Below are 16,661 nucleotides of genomic sequence, written 5' to 3' on the forward strand. Positions count from 1 at the left end.
TGCTTAACGTGTAAAATCATCACCTTATGAAACAAACAATGTTTTTAATCTAAATTCAGTATTCTTGAAAATGATACTTTTAAAAGTGTGGTACTGGTATGTTACAACTGTGTAAAACTCGTAAATAAAGGCAACAGTAGTATAGCGTTGTTCAAAAATTATAAATCGATTAAGAGAAAACATATCTAGGTTTGCAAATGAAAAACGAGGGAAACACATCAACTATAAGAGGAAAACAAAGAAACAGGAGGATCACTGAAGTGTAACAAAAACAAACACCAACATACATAGAAACGAATTATTTGTCATATTCTAATGTTCCTGACTTGGTGGCTTTCATATACATAATATATTCGGCTTTGAGAGATCCCGATGAAGGTAAAATCATGAAACGCGCGTCAGACGCATAGAATTTATAAAGTTATTTTTTCCATTTAACATGATTTTGTTTTGTGTTCCAATCTTAATGTCAACTGCAAAACCCCATCTAGGTATAACTTATATTTCTTATATTAACACGACGCGAGTAGTTTCATAATCTACCCATGCTGAGCTCAACTTTTGAGCCTATATTTTTCACACATCATTGTCGATATAATGGAATTTTATGCGACTGTCAAACTAGTGAAAGGTTAAGCTAACTCTAAAACATCCACCATTTTATGCTTAAGAAAATGCCTGTAACAAAAAATATTTACCTTTGATTGTTCCGGATAAAAATAAATCGTGAAAATTTTCAGGCGTATCTAATTCTAAAAGTGTTATTTCTATTTAACAAACACGTTATTGCTTAACCGTCGATAGGTCAAATGCAAACCCCATCTTGGTATAACTCATATTTTTAACAATAACACTACACACACAGTTTCATAACGTACCCATGCTGAGCATGCTTATTTTCATACTTTATTTATAACTTTTTTTCCCACCTGATTATTTTACTTTAAACTTAAATAAATTACATCACACAGCTTTTGTAAAAATAATATTGTTTATAATGATAACACGACACACACAGTTTCATAATTTACCCATGCTGAGCACTTTTATTTTGAAACAATGTTTATAATCTATTTTTGATTGATCGTTTTACTTTTAACTTTCTCCCTCCAACTGCTTAAATGTTTTACTGTGTTAAAGCAGGCAAAGAAAGACCGAAAGAGAGCTATATTGATTAGAGATACACTGTTCATAGAAGGGAAATTATACGAACCAAGCGATGACAGTGAACCAATACACACGGATAACAAAGAAACGCGGAACAGAAACACCCAAAATATCAAAGCAGATAAAAGTCCATTCATTTATTCAACGCAACCCAGTGATTTCTACCCATGGAATCGTCCTATACTAAAACAACGGAAAAATATGAAGCGGAACAGAATTGATTCTGATGAACCTTATTCGTAAAGCCTGGCCAATATAAAGTCTATCCGAATTGCATGAACTCTATAAATAATCAATTTTAAAATTTTTATTCTACGCTAGTACTATCCTGAACTTACTTCACAAAACTGAAAACCTCTTTTTCGATAAAAGGGTTGCGTTATTTATTATTTGTAATATTTACTGACCAATTTATTATTTTGAATACTACATTTTGTTGCTCTTGTTGCACACAATGTGCCTGGGTGTATTAATAAACTTGTCTTGTCTTGTCTTGTATGTCCCTTTGTTTATTTATTTTTAACAATTTCGAATGTCTTTTTGGTTCAAAATAAGATAAGAAACACACCTCCAAATGAAAAGTTAAAGTTCAAAGTTTGAACTTTTATTTCAAAATACGATCTTTGTGTGTCTACAAACAGCTAACAATAGACAAAAATGTATTAATGGTATTGTTCCTTAAACAAGCAATAAATCATACAGGGTTTCACTTAGAGGTAAAAATGTGTGGAAATCACTACCCTAAGAAATTAAAAATTTAAAAACTGTATCCGTATTACAATATAATTATGATTTAATTTCGAGTATTTTCTGAAGACGTTGTGTGCTGATACTTTGCATGAGGTTTGACTGTTGTAATGTGATAAACATAATGTTGATTGCAAAAAAAAAAAGGAAAATAAAAAAAAAGCATTATAATAACAATTCCTAAAATACATCAAATACCATTGCTGAGCATTTCATTGTCACACTTATTTTTCAATAATATGCTATTGCCATCTTCTAGTTTTAATTTACCTCCACCTTTGTTCTCTAGTCCATGTGTCTTTTTAATTTTTTTCTAGCACCTTCTGTTTTTATTTGTATCATAAAAAACATTATCTAAATGTCAGTAATGTTTATATATCTATTTAAAATTTATTGATGAAAACAATAAAAATAAAACTGCTGACTAGAAAAGAAAATTAAAAACCAGGAAATTAAAAGGGCAAAAGAGAAAATCCTTATCTTATAAGTGAAAGGAAAATATTAAAAATTCTTCATAGTAGAACCATTTCTGTTTATTAAAATAATTCGAAAGAAACAATTTTTAATTATCAGTTACCTTAGCTGTATTTGGCAAAACTTGTAAAACATTTTGGTCCTCAATGATCTTCAACTTAGTACTTAATTTTGCCATTTTAACAATTTTTGATTCAATACTCACTGATCAGTCTATTTAAGACGAAACGCGCGTCTGAAGCATATATTAAATTTTAATCCTGGTATCGATGATGAGTTTATTTACAACCACTGGGTCGATGCCACTGCTTGTGGAATTTTAATTCCCCCGAGTGTTTCACCAGCCCAGTAGTCAGCATGGTAAAACTTTTAGGAGTTTTTGGTTCTCAATGCAATTTAAATTCATACATTATTTGGCCTATTTAACATTTTTTTATTCGAGCGTTACTGATGAGCCTTTTATAGACGAAACAAGAGTCTGGTGAAATTATAAAATTTCAATCCTGGTATCTACGATGAGTTTAATTGCATGTACCCTAAGTGTATGCCTGGATTTACCTTCATCATGAACGCTTCGAAATAGACATTTATAAACCCACGATTTGTAGCAAACAAATCACAAAGATAGTTTTTGACGAAAAAGGGACATTTGAAAAGCCTTCACTATAAATTCAGGATTTTATTTTCCGAATGTTAGATTTTAGTGTTTATTAGGTTGGAAATAAAAAAAAATCATTAGAGCAACACGTTTTATAAACAATGAACCAATGCTGAGAATATTATTGTCACACTTTATTCATGAATATTCTATTGCCGTTTTATTTTTTATTTGCCTCCCTGTGTGTTCGTACAGTCTAGTCCGTTTGTCATTAATTTATTTCTAGCACCTTCTTGATTTTATTTGTATCATATAAAATATCAGACTGTCAATAATGTTTATATCATCTCCCAGTGAGGATATATTGAAAATGAAAATTTGTGCTAACTCAGCACTTTTCGGGATCAACGAGAGACAAAGGGAAAAAAGAATGTATGTCGCAAGAAAATTTGAGTATTCAAGAAAAAATGTTTAAACGAGCAATAAAAAAAACCAACCCAGAAGTAAACACTTTTTTGTGTTTGCTTCCGATGTGCTTTTGTGTTATAAAATAACATTTATGCGTATCTAGGGTCAACTTTGCCCTCCTACTTCTAATAATTAGTAGCGGACGGTTAAAACAATTGAAGTATGGTTAACATCATGGCAGCACAATAGCACTAGTTACTTAGCTTATTACATGTGCGGGTTTAAGTTTCGAGGTAATGTTACCACTACTTCAAGGAATGAATACTACATTAAACTGAAACTAATATAAGGAACGGATGAGCATATTAACCGTTCACATATTGGAATCCTATTATCTTTGTTGAGACATAACATATTGAAACAAAGAGCCTTAAAACCTAAACTCAGTCCGTATTAGTAAAATTCAGAATCTTCATTCTTATAAAATTTTGAGAAGTACATGTAAATTAAAATAAGTGAGCTTTCAAAAATATGAGACACAACTGTTCTTTCGGGTTTAATATAAACAATATTTAAACGTCAGAAACACGTCTTGTAAGAAAGTAGTATATAATCCAAAAATCTCAAACATTCATATTCAGATTAATAAAATGCGATTTTACCCTACACAACAAGACTATCTTGTAAGCTCTCCAAATACGATTTTTCTTTCGGAGTGAGTTCAATGTGATAGTAGTGACATTGTAAGAATGCACATACTATACCTAAAACATATTACAGAGGAAATATAGATATAATATATTAGACGAACAGCTACTAAATAAAAAATAGACGTTTTTATGTAATTCATCGTCAAGAATTCAATAAAAATTGGTATTTCATATGTTTTAGTGTAATATTTTTGTCATAATGCTAACAAGTAAATGTTTTTAAATCTTAATTGACATATAACCAGCCTTTTTATTGTTCTTAATTAATGCATTTCCCGACCTGTTGATTCTTTTATCTCATCAACGTGTCGTTTCTTTGATTTGTTCTGCATTGGTCAAAATTTGATTATGACGTCAGATTTTCTTGCTTTTCTCTGAATTTCCTATTGTTAGTAACAATAACATAAAACTAGAGGCTCTAAAGAGCCTGTGTCGCTCACCTTGGTCTATGTGCATATTAAACAAAGGACACAAATGGATTCATGACAAAATTGTATTTTGGTGATGGTGATGTGTTTGAAGTTCTTACTTTACTGAACGATTTTGCTTCTTACAATTATATCTATCATGAACTTTGCCCATTAGTAACAGAGAACTATATTTGGTAAAAATTTACATAAATTTACCAAATTAATGAAAATTGTTAAAAATTGACTATAAAGGGCAATAACTCCTAAAGGGGTCAACTGACCATTTTGGTCATGCTGACTTATTTGTAGATCTTACTTTGCTGAACATTATTGCTGTTTACAATTTATCTCTATCTATAATAATATTCAAGATAATAACCAAAAACAGCAAAATTTCCTCAAAATTACCAATTCAGGGGCAGCAACCCAACAACCGATTGACCGATTCATCTGAAAATTTCAGGGCAGATAGTTCTTGACCTGATAAACATTTTTATCCCATGTCAGATTTCCTCAAAATGCTTTGGTTTTTGAGTTATAAGCCAAAAACTGCATTTTACCCCTATGTTCTATTTTTAGCGGTGGCGGCCATCTTGGTTGGTTGACCAGGTCACGCCACACATTTTTTAAACTAGATACCCCAAAGATGATTGTGGCCAAGTTTGGATTAATTTGGCCAAGTAGTTTTAGAGGAGAAGATTTTTGTAAAAGATTACTTTAATTTTCGAAAAATGGTTAAAAATTGACTATAAAGGGCAATAACTCCTAAACGGGTCAACTGACCATTTTGGTCATGCTGACTTATTTGTAGATCTTACTTTGCTGAACATTATTGCTGTTTACAGTTTATCTCTATCTATAATAATATTCAAGATAATAACCAAAAACAGCAAAATTTCTTCAAAATTACCAATTCAGGGGCAGCAACCCAACAACCGATTGACCGATTCATCTGAAAATTTCAGGGCAGATAGATCTTGACCTGATAAACATTTTTATCCCTTGTCAGATTTGCTCTTTATGCTTTGGTTTTTGAGTTATAAGCCAAAAACTGCATTTTACCCCTATGTTCTATTTTTAGCCGTGGCGGCCATCTTGGTTGGTTGACCGGGTCACGCCACACATTTTTTAAACTAGATACCCCAATGATGATTGTGGCCAAGTTTGGTTTGATTTGGCCCAGTAGTTTCAGAGGAGAAGATTTTTGTAAAAGTTAACGACGACGGACGACGACGGACGACGACGGACGACGACGGACGACGACGGACGACGACGACGACGACGGACGCCGGACGCCAAGTGATGAGAAAAGCTCACTTGGCCCTTCGGGCCAGGTGAGCTAAAAACGTAACAGTTACGTCATGAAAAAAGTTGACCACACCTGACGTCACATAGATAGAACGCTTCTTTTTTGTAGATAATTCAAAAGGAAGAATTAAGTTTGTCTGCATATCGTGTTAAAATCATTAGAGAAACTGATTCCAGCATCAAATCTTTTGCGCTACGATATTTATCCACTTTCAAAAGTTAAATTATTTGAAAAAAAATAAAAATTTAAGGGTCTCGAGTGAATAAATATTGTAGCACACTTAATACAGTGGTTGAATCAATATAAATCCGTTATATCCTTGCTTTCAGAATGTACCATAACACTGAGCAATGGTAGGATTTTAATATCAAAATAACCTAACCTATCACATGCTCATCTGTCTATCCAAAGCTATTCTCAACGGATGGTTTTTGTTATATTTTGATATTTTTCAGTTGATAGTTTCAATAAAATGTAGTCAGTTTTTTTTTCTCTAAATGTGGTCAGTTAAGGACTTAGGCCATTTTTGGACTAAATGTATTTGTCAACCATTTTTTGTTGTTGAAGTTCAATTGTTTTCTCGTTGAAGCATATTGACTAACATATAATTTCGAGCCAGTTATCTGACCATTGTTTGTTTGTACTACTTTGGTAGACAGAGGTAATTTAAATAATTCAGATCCAAATAGCAAGAGGCTAGTAGGAGCCTGTGGCTCTTTCCACAAAATTCGTTCGACTAAAATTTAATGAGGTTATTCTAAATGTTCTCTGATTTACAAATGTTACTCGAAATATATTTTCTGACCAGTGTTTGTTTGTACTACTTTGGTAGACAGAGGTAATTTAAATAATTCAAATCCAAATAACAAGAGGCTAGTAGGAGCCTGTGGCTCTTTCCACAAAAATTCGTTCGACTAAAATTTAATCAGGTTATACTAAATGTTCTCTGATTTACAAATGTTTCTCGAAATATATTTTTGTGATGAAAGTCTCTGAATTGCTCCTTCGGTCACTCTAGCTAACATGGCCCTTCACTGTTGGGGTTAAAAGATTATTATCAAAATATTCATTTTTAAGAAAGATGTAGAGTATTCTTCATGTACCTTCATATCTATAAATCAATGATGCACAGATGTTTGCTTTAAATTCATAATTGTTTGTTTTTTATAGTGATTAAGATAATAACAGAATGTTGACTGCTGTACCGCTAATTTTGACATTTATACATATTATGTATGTTTGTTTTGTTCACAAATTGTTGTCAATATAGTGGAATTTTATGTGACTGTCATAGAAGTGAGAGGTTTAGCTAGTTATAAAACCAGAATTAATCCATCATTTTCTACATAAGAAAACGTATATAACAAGTCAAATCATGACAGTTGTTATTCATTCGTTTGATGTGTTTTAGCTTTTGATTTTGCCATTTAATAAGGGACTTTCCTTTTCAAATTTTCCTTAGAGTTCAGTGTTTTTGTTATTTTACTTTTTATAGATGTGGAAGGTGCAGACACAAGGTGTTCATGTAAAAGAAAAATATTACTATAAACACACCAATTACGTTTGACAAAATAAAATAAAAGCTAATTGATATATGCTGAGCATTTTTATTAATAAATAAATCATACAAAAATATTACACAACCAATATGTAACAGATCTGATAAGAATCTTATGAAATTGAGCTCACAGTTATGAAAAAAACACTTTAATACCATATTCTGTTCAATTATATATATTTTCAAATAGACAGAATATTTTCCAGATAGTTGCAGTGATGTTGAGCAAATAAAAAAGCATATGATAATTAAACCATCAGTCTTCTGTTTAACTTAAAAAAAAAAAAATACACCATGTTTGTATTATTTTTTACAGTCAGAAGGGATGATGCATTATGGGAACAACACTGTTTTTGGAGATTCAGATTGGTACACACCTTGTTAAGGAGATTCTGATTTGCTCCAGTTGACGTGTAGGAGATTCTGATTGGTCAAAACAATAATTTGAGGAAGGTGAGACCGTTTCTTGAAAAATGTAAAGACAGAAAAAATCTTCATGTTCTAATTTCATGTAAAAATTGTCCAACTATTTTCAAAACATTGTTTGCTACCAAAAAGTGGAATGCACAATCAATTCTTTGAAATATATATATGTGAATGAATTTCTAATGAAAAGAACACTTCCCTTGTTAAATAGTTCTGTAAGAATTTACACCTTTAATAAAAGTATTTATATTTTTCTGATATGTGAGAAGGAAAATCTTTAATTATAAAAAAGTAAAACACCATTTATGCAAATGCATTTCTTTTACGTAGGCTGTAGTTTCACTACTGGACGAAAAAACAACTGTCCATACCAGTAACAGTCATTGTACGACTGTTTTAGTCTGTAAAAGACCAGTAATGACTGTCAAATTTGTCATATTTCGTTGCAACAGTTTATTTATGTCTGTCCCAACTTTTCTACGGGTTGTGAAAGTCAAAAAATGCTATCATCAGTCATTTCAGAACTGTTGCAGTGGTTTACGGTGTTGTCACAGTCAAAATCTATTTATTACAGTCTTTCTAATAGTTGTGGCAGTTGCATAATGTCCGTCCCAACCTTTTCATAGTTGAGACAGTTAAAATTTGTTTGTGTCAACTATTCAGACGTTGATGCAGTCAAAAAATGTTTGTCACAACGTTTTTAGAGTTGGGACAGTCGTTAAATGTTTGTTACAACTTTCTAAGGGTTGGCACAGTCATTAAATGTTTATAACAACTTATAAAAGGTTGACACAGTCGTTAAATGTTTAAAACAAACACTACATAGGTTGATACAGTCGGTAAATGTTTTAATACAAATATTTTAGCGTAACGGTAGTCGGCCATCAGTGTAAAAAAATCACGTCTCACCCGGCTCTCAAGATTTGATTTTGTTGTGAAATAGTCTTTACTTATACTATTATCGTCTATTGTGCGATTGTAAACTTGTTTTGCTGTTTATTCATTTATTTTGCGATCGTTGTTTGTCTTTTGTCGTTTTCTATTTATTGCCGTAGCATTGTCCGTTCATTTTTGACAGTCATGTGCGTTTGACTTTAAATAATCCTTCTGATATCCTTACTTTTTATTTTATAATATCTGTTTTATAACATTTTCGTTCATAACTGGTTTTAAAAACCAGCAGCTTTCGTTTAAAATAGAGTTTTAATATTATTGCAGAAGAATAAGAAGATGACAATGAATTCATTCAAATTTATACTTAAAAAAGTTTTGATAAATTCTGCGCAATAGAAAAATGTACAAGGGTGTACTTGAAATAAATTTAAAGATTATGACTCAGTTACCAATATTGTACAGCATAATAAAACAGTTTTAATTCGAATTTCACCAAGACAAGGACATTTCCGATGATTAAAAAAATAATTAGCAAAATCTGTCAAGTTGCATTAAAAACGGAAAACAATTCTTCACCGTAAACGATTTACCCTCTTTAATTTTTTGTCGGCAAAAAACCTTGGACCTCAGGTCGGCAAACTATATTTTTACACAGGTAACTACAGATGTTAGACCACATGTTCAATAATCTTAGCTGGAAATTACAATCGGTGAGTAGAAATTATCAATATTTTATAGCATGTCTATCGAATAATCATGGATGTGCACATTTGTCGGCTTACAGACCTTACAATTTGTTCCCATTGGCGGATCAAAAGGGGGGGGGGGGGGGGGAGAGGGTTCGAACCCATTCCTTTTTTTGGCCGCTCAATGCATTTGAATGGGGACATATATTTGGACCCCCACTATTTTGTCCTGGGTTGGACCCCCCCCTTTTTAAAATGTCTGGATCCGCCACTGATCCTACGGAATCTATGTATTTAGATACTCCGATAGGCTATTGCTATGAATCAATGTTCTATATTAACACACTCGTGCAAAGTTGCATATTCCAGGGAAAATATAGGCTTTGAGCTTCAATGTTAAAGTTGAGCATCATAATAAATCATTGAAAGTCATAAAGGACACCGTTCCCCTCCCCCTATTATCATGTGTGAACAGTATGCCATTTATTACCTTAATTATTTTGCATACATCACCCTGAGTGGAATACAGAAAAGGTTACTCTATATCTTCCCCTTTTTTGTGGGAAAAGTTTGGTTGATTAAATAGGGAATCACTCAAGCATGACTGGATCTGTGCCCCTAAGGGCAGTCAGCAACCCTGTCCCTTATGAAAAGTTCTGGATGTGCCACTGACCTATACATCATGTATCGTACATATTGAATGTTAAAGTATTGCTAACTCGGGTCATAAATTTGCATGAAATACTTGTCACTGGACATTTTATAACAAACAACCAACCGATCTTTACATGTACGTATCCATAAAAATGTGTTTCTTATCATACTTATGCTGGATTACTAGTGTTTCCCTGATTTTGCTTTATCAGCTGATAGTTTTTGTTCAATAAGGAATGCATTGTGATGTCACAATTTCCATAAAAAAAACATGCATAGTACAAAAACATATGATTTGATCATAAAATGTTATGAAAACTATAAACTTTAAGATTAAATAGTGACTTATTAAGCAAGTGTCCACTTTCATTTAGATTTTAAATAATTCTCAAATCATGGACAACAAAACATTAATATATATTTTTGATAATACATGATAGCAGGCATTGAAAGTGAATAGGTATTTCAGAAATGGTTTAAAATAGCATTAATCATCAAAATAAAACAATATTATTAAATTAATGTTCCTGAAACAAGGCACAGAGTCATAAACAGTTGCCATTTAAACACTGTTGATTAAACAAATTGTGCTAATTCAATTAGTAATTGTTTTATCATGTACTGCATTGTTTAAAAAGCAAATATTAAAAGAGCAAAGCTAGCATCATAATTTTCTTCTTTTTAGATTTAACATAGAATTTATATTAAATCACTATAATTTGTTAATACTTTGAACCTAAACTATATATTTTCATGTGAAATTTTTATATAAATTGTGCCCTGTTAGCATTGTTTTTAAAAATTCATTTGTGCAATACATGTTATGTAACTTACAAGTAGTAACATTCAATGGTCTTTTTATTATTCCCACAATTATTAAGGACCTTCTAATCATGAGTCATATTTTTTGACACGCATTCAATTGTGTTTTGGTTACTTTATTGTTGCCTAACTGTTGGGTTGATGCATCATTGATATATCCCACACCTCCTTTGATTATGTGCATTCACAAACGATTGCTGATTTTTTGCATTTTCTACATAATCATGATAATTATTTTATGTTAAAATTCAATATGTCAGGAAAACATAACAAAACAATCTATCTGTCAGGTCTGAATGCATTTTTTTTATGTTAACATGGTATAAACCTTTTTAAAGTATTTTATGAAGCTCAACATATTTAAAAAAAAATAAACAAATAAAATATTTGTATTTACTGAATATGACCATGCAAATGTGACATTAAAATAGGTAATAATCAGGATGTTAACACTGGATATCTGATAGGTATTAATAAGAAATTATTATATACATGATGTAGCTAATATACAAATTAAGACACAATAGTTTATTGCCCTGGGGATGATATTTAATCTGTCATTGGTATAATGATATAATTTTATGATAATCTTCACAAATTATCATGATTAAAATTTTGATAACTTTTTCAAAACAAATTATAATTTTAAATAATATGAAACAGCAGGATATACTATTATTTTGGATATAAAAATTCAAATTTTAAAAGTAATTTGAATATTGATTTATTAAAATAAAATTGGGTAAATGACTAAATTAAATAAACAAAAAGTGTTGTCTGAGCTGCAAAGCATTATTTAATGCAAGCTGTAATAAGAAATGAATAAGTAAAAAGTATTCAGGGTAACACAAAAGATGTAAAAAATATTAAACTCAAGGATTTAAAACATTAACTGGGATGGTTAAGCCTGGAACAATATATTTACATCACAAAAGTTTATTCATTATATGCACTGGACAAAGGTAAAGTCAATATTATCTAGTGCATGTATATAGTAACAGTGCAAAGTTGTTTATTTATTTTATTTTTTCATTCCTTAAACTTTTCTTTGTCATGTTTGTAGTATCAATATATTTCATATTAAATTATAAACATAATTAAAATGAACAAAAGAAATAACCTGTTGTGTTTTAAAGAATTGATGAATTAAAGTATGGTGTGAGCCTCAATAAGACAGTAACCCTTCAATGAAAGTACACAATCACACTTAAAAAATCATTAATGCAGGAAAAAAAGACAACACTATAAAGAATTTAGACCCCCTTAACAGATTTATTTTTCTTGTTAATAGTGACTTGAAAATAGAATTGTATTAGTGCTAGAATTTTTCAGTCAATGAGTGCCATAGTTTTAGGTAAATACAGTTATTGTAATTAACTTTCTTATTATTGCACAATGTATATACATGTACTTGTAGTATTATATATATTTATTATTAGTTAAACATTTACTGTACTTGAGTCTTAATGTATATTTTATTTTGTAGAATCATACTGAAAATGTATTGGTTTGACCATGATTCCCACTTAGAATATGATGCCTGCTAGTACATGTGCACTTTGATGCATAGGAAACATGTGCACTTTGATGCATAGGAAATGTAGACGTCACTGAGTCGCTCTCATAGCTGCAAATTGTGAAACAATGGATTAATTCATTATTTTATACTAGTTATCTATTGTTTTTGAAATAAAGAATAGGGCTTGCAGCATTATTCAATGATGATGATGTGATGTTCTGATTAAATTGAACAAGAAGAAAATTGTGCCTTGTACAAATAGGAAACTTAATATATTGTATTAAAGGAGGACCACATTACTGGAGGACTAAATACCTGGGATTATCATCAATCATGATCAATTGTGAATTTGGAATAACAAAATTCCATAGTTGTAGTGCATATTAATACTGCAATCATACATGTACATTGTTTCTGAGTTCCATGAATACCCAGGATAATTATTCATTTGAAATAGCAATTTGGAATAATGAAAATTCATAGTTTCAGTGAATACTACTAATAATAGTGCATCATATCTGAATTCATGAATACTTTTAATTAGTGGATTTATTATAATAACAATATCATGAATATGGATAATGTGAATTTCTGGCTTCAGTGAAATTTACAAAACAGTACATGTATATCACATCTGAAGTTTATGTTGGCATTGCAATTGTTAACTACCACCAGCGTGTCCAGGGTGTGTAAACAGATCTCAACCAACTATGAGGGTCTCGTGCAGTCTGTGTCAATTGTTTAGTGTCAAATGACTGCTTGCTGTACTTAAATTATTAAAGTCTGAATTTGAATTAAATAAATATCTTAATTAGCATGATTAGTGGCCAAGTATTTGAAACAAATAAACCATGCATGTACTTTAAAGTATAATTTTATTATTCCACCTGCAACAAAAGTTGAAGTACATGCATGCAAGAAATTGGTATTACAATCTGACTACAACGTACCGTTTTGTATTTGAGCTTCACCAGATAAATTTTAGAAGCTGAAAGGCCTGGGTACTTCCTTATGTTATGACATTTCTGTTAGTGACTTGTACATTGCACGTAACCTAGTTTGCATGGTACACTACATCAAGCTACATGAACATGTAACTGTTTGGAAAAAAATATTACTGTTTGAACAGTCACAGTGGAATACACTCTAAGTCTTACATGTATAACATGGATTAATTTTAGGTAAACCCATTTATATATGTATATAGGTATCTCGAAAGGTCTACATTGTATGTCTCATTGTCTGTCAGGCAAGGTTGGCCTGATCCTGACTTCATTTCATGGATCAGTGATTAAGGTTACTTCAGTTACATGTAATTTGTCAAGTTTGTTTCTCACACATGTTAAATACTACAAGCAGTAGGAAAAGTAGGTCAATTATATATATTTGGTGTATGAAATGAGTGCGGTGAAAAAATGTCTTAATTGCAAGACTTACATCGGACTTTGACCTCAATGAAAATATCATGGTTCATTGAACAATGCTTAGTTTTTGTTGTTTGATCTATTTCCAAATGTTTCTCAGGTGCTACAGTATAAACTACATGTAGTATTGTACATGCATGACATGTATAGGATCACTATTTTTGGCATACAATGTATTATTGGATATATATTCATAAGGTGTACAACATGTACAAGTTTGATTGGCAGGCTTTACATCTGACCATGACCTCATTTCATGTTTCATTGGGCAATGTTTAATTTTCATGGTTTGGATGTTAAGAATGTTAAGTCTATTCCACAGACAGTATAAATCACTAAATTTTGTGTATGGAATGTCAGTTTGTAGGGTGTACATCATCTGTCTGGCATGGTTAATTTTACTGTGACTTAAATTCTTTTTCAAAGGTTATTTATAATGGAAAGTTTGTGTGATACCTGTACATGTACAATGTACTAAAACCTTCATACATGTAGGAAAAGCAAGATTATACACATGTAGCTGCTTTTTGATAACAAAAGTCTGACAACTACATTATTAACAATTGTTATAATTCATTTGATAATACTAGGTATTGTATAACATGAATACTGTATGATAACCAGAATAAGGAGATGTGGTATGAATTTCAATAAGACGACCATCAATCGTAAGCCAAGTGATGTAATTGTTAGTAACTGTACATCCTTCAACAATGAGCAAAATCAGTTCCGCATAAGTGTGATAATGAAAAACCTATAACAGGCCTAGCCATATTGGATGATGTAACACAATGTAAACAAGTTTAGATGAGAAACCCAAGTTTGATTTTTATACCATGTACACAAAAGCAACATTGATACACCAATGATGACAAATATATTGTGTTTAACCAAAGACTTGTACTTTAAATAGGTGATTGTCTGCCCTTATTCATGTTTTTTTCTACAAATCTATTCTATCTGCTTTTGAATAAATGCCTTCTAAATATATGACCAAAGATGTTCAGCAACATTTTCCCATTGTTTTCCATAAACACAATAAGCATTACAAAGTCATACATGTATAATGCACTAATAGTGAGCTGTTTGTTGTAATTTAATTATAATATTTATGTTTGGAAGCATATTTTTGGGGTTTTAATTTGCTATTGTCCAGTAGCAAATATTACATGCATGTTCAGGACAAAAACAATTTACAATGAATACACTTGGTAGGTTCTTTAATAGTTGCCATCCGGGATGAAACGAGTCACAAGTCACTGAATCTGTGTATTTGTATACCCCCACTTTAAAAAAAGGGGGGGTATACTGTTTTACCTCTGTCTGTCTGTCCGTCAGTCCGTCCGTCAGTCCGTCCGTCAGTCAGTCCCTCCCATGAATATTTTTCGTCGCATTTTTCTCAGGAACTACAATACAAGGATTTCTGAAGTTTGGTTTCAGAGTTTATCTAAGTCAGCTATATCGTGTGATGCGTTTTCAGATTGATCACTTGACAACTTTCTGTTTACCGAACATTTGTATGATTTTACACATGATAGCCAAGTTGAAAATTTTCATCACATTTTTCTCAGGAACTACAATACAAGGATTTCTGAAATTTGGTTTCAGGGTTTAACGAAGTCAGCTATACCGTGTGATGCATTTTCAGATTCATCACTCGACAACTTCCTGTTTACCGAACACTTGCATAATTTTACACTATTTATTTTTTCGTTGCAATTTTCTCAGGAACTACAATACAAGGATTTCTGAAATTTGGTTTCAGGGTTTATCTAAGTCACCTATACAGTGTGATGCGTTTTCAGATTCATCACTTGATAACTTCCTGTTAACTGAACACTTGTATGATTTTACACATGAAAGCCAAGTTGAAAATTTTCGTCACACTTTTCTCAGGAACTACAATATAAGGATTTCTGAAATTTGGTTTCAGGATTTATATAAGTCAGCTATACCGTGCGATGCGTTTTCAGATTCATCACTCGACAATTTCCTGTTTACCGAACACTTGCATATTTTTACACTATTTATATTATCTACTTGCGGCGGGGTATCATCAGTGAGCAGTAGCTCGCAGTTTCACTTGTTTTTTCTAAGGTGTATATATGAATTCAGAATATGGGACCCATTTTCGTAATTTATAAATGTGACCATTTTTTTAAATTTCCATTACTGTACTGTCATAGATAAAGGAAGATTGGGTGTGTGTGCCAATGAGACAACTCTCCATTCAAATAACAATTTATAATAGTAAACCATTATAGGTCAATGTAAGGCCTTCAACACGGAGCCTCGGCTCACACCGAACCAAAAAAATATTAAGGGACCCAGAATATTGTCTACATCTAGTAACATTGTTAGTTTTCTTTACTAATTAAATAGTATGTCATTATTGTACAAGCATTTACAAGATTAAATAATTTGAATTTGAACAATTGAAATGGGAAAATATTTTGAATAAACGTAATTAGTCCGACATCTGATCAACTGAAACCACGTAAGAGAATCCGATGTCAGTCTTTAGAATTGACCAAATACATCAAGTTCTAAACCATGATGTGAAAAAACATAAAAGAAGATTTGATTTTCCTGTCTGAAACAATGCGAGTTTTCTTGTTTTGAACATTTGAACTTTCACTTGCGCTAGTTATTTTGTCGGGTCTTGTATGTACAGTACGTCCATCTACTAGTATTTACAAATGTACAAAATATGTATGGTAAATTGTTTGCGAAAAATCCGGTGAAAATATGATTTTTTCTCGCGAGTGATAATATTTGTTCACCTCAATCGTGAATGCTGACGTATTTTATATGTATCATGTGTATCAATTACAATTTTACTCATAGACCATTCC

The sequence above is a fragment of the Mytilus trossulus genome, chromosome 14, assembly GCF_036588685.1.
Source record: "Mytilus trossulus isolate FHL-02 chromosome 14, PNRI_Mtr1.1.1.hap1, whole genome shotgun sequence".
In the NCBI taxonomy this organism is placed as follows: domain Eukaryota; kingdom Metazoa; phylum Mollusca; class Bivalvia; order Mytilida; family Mytilidae; genus Mytilus; species Mytilus trossulus.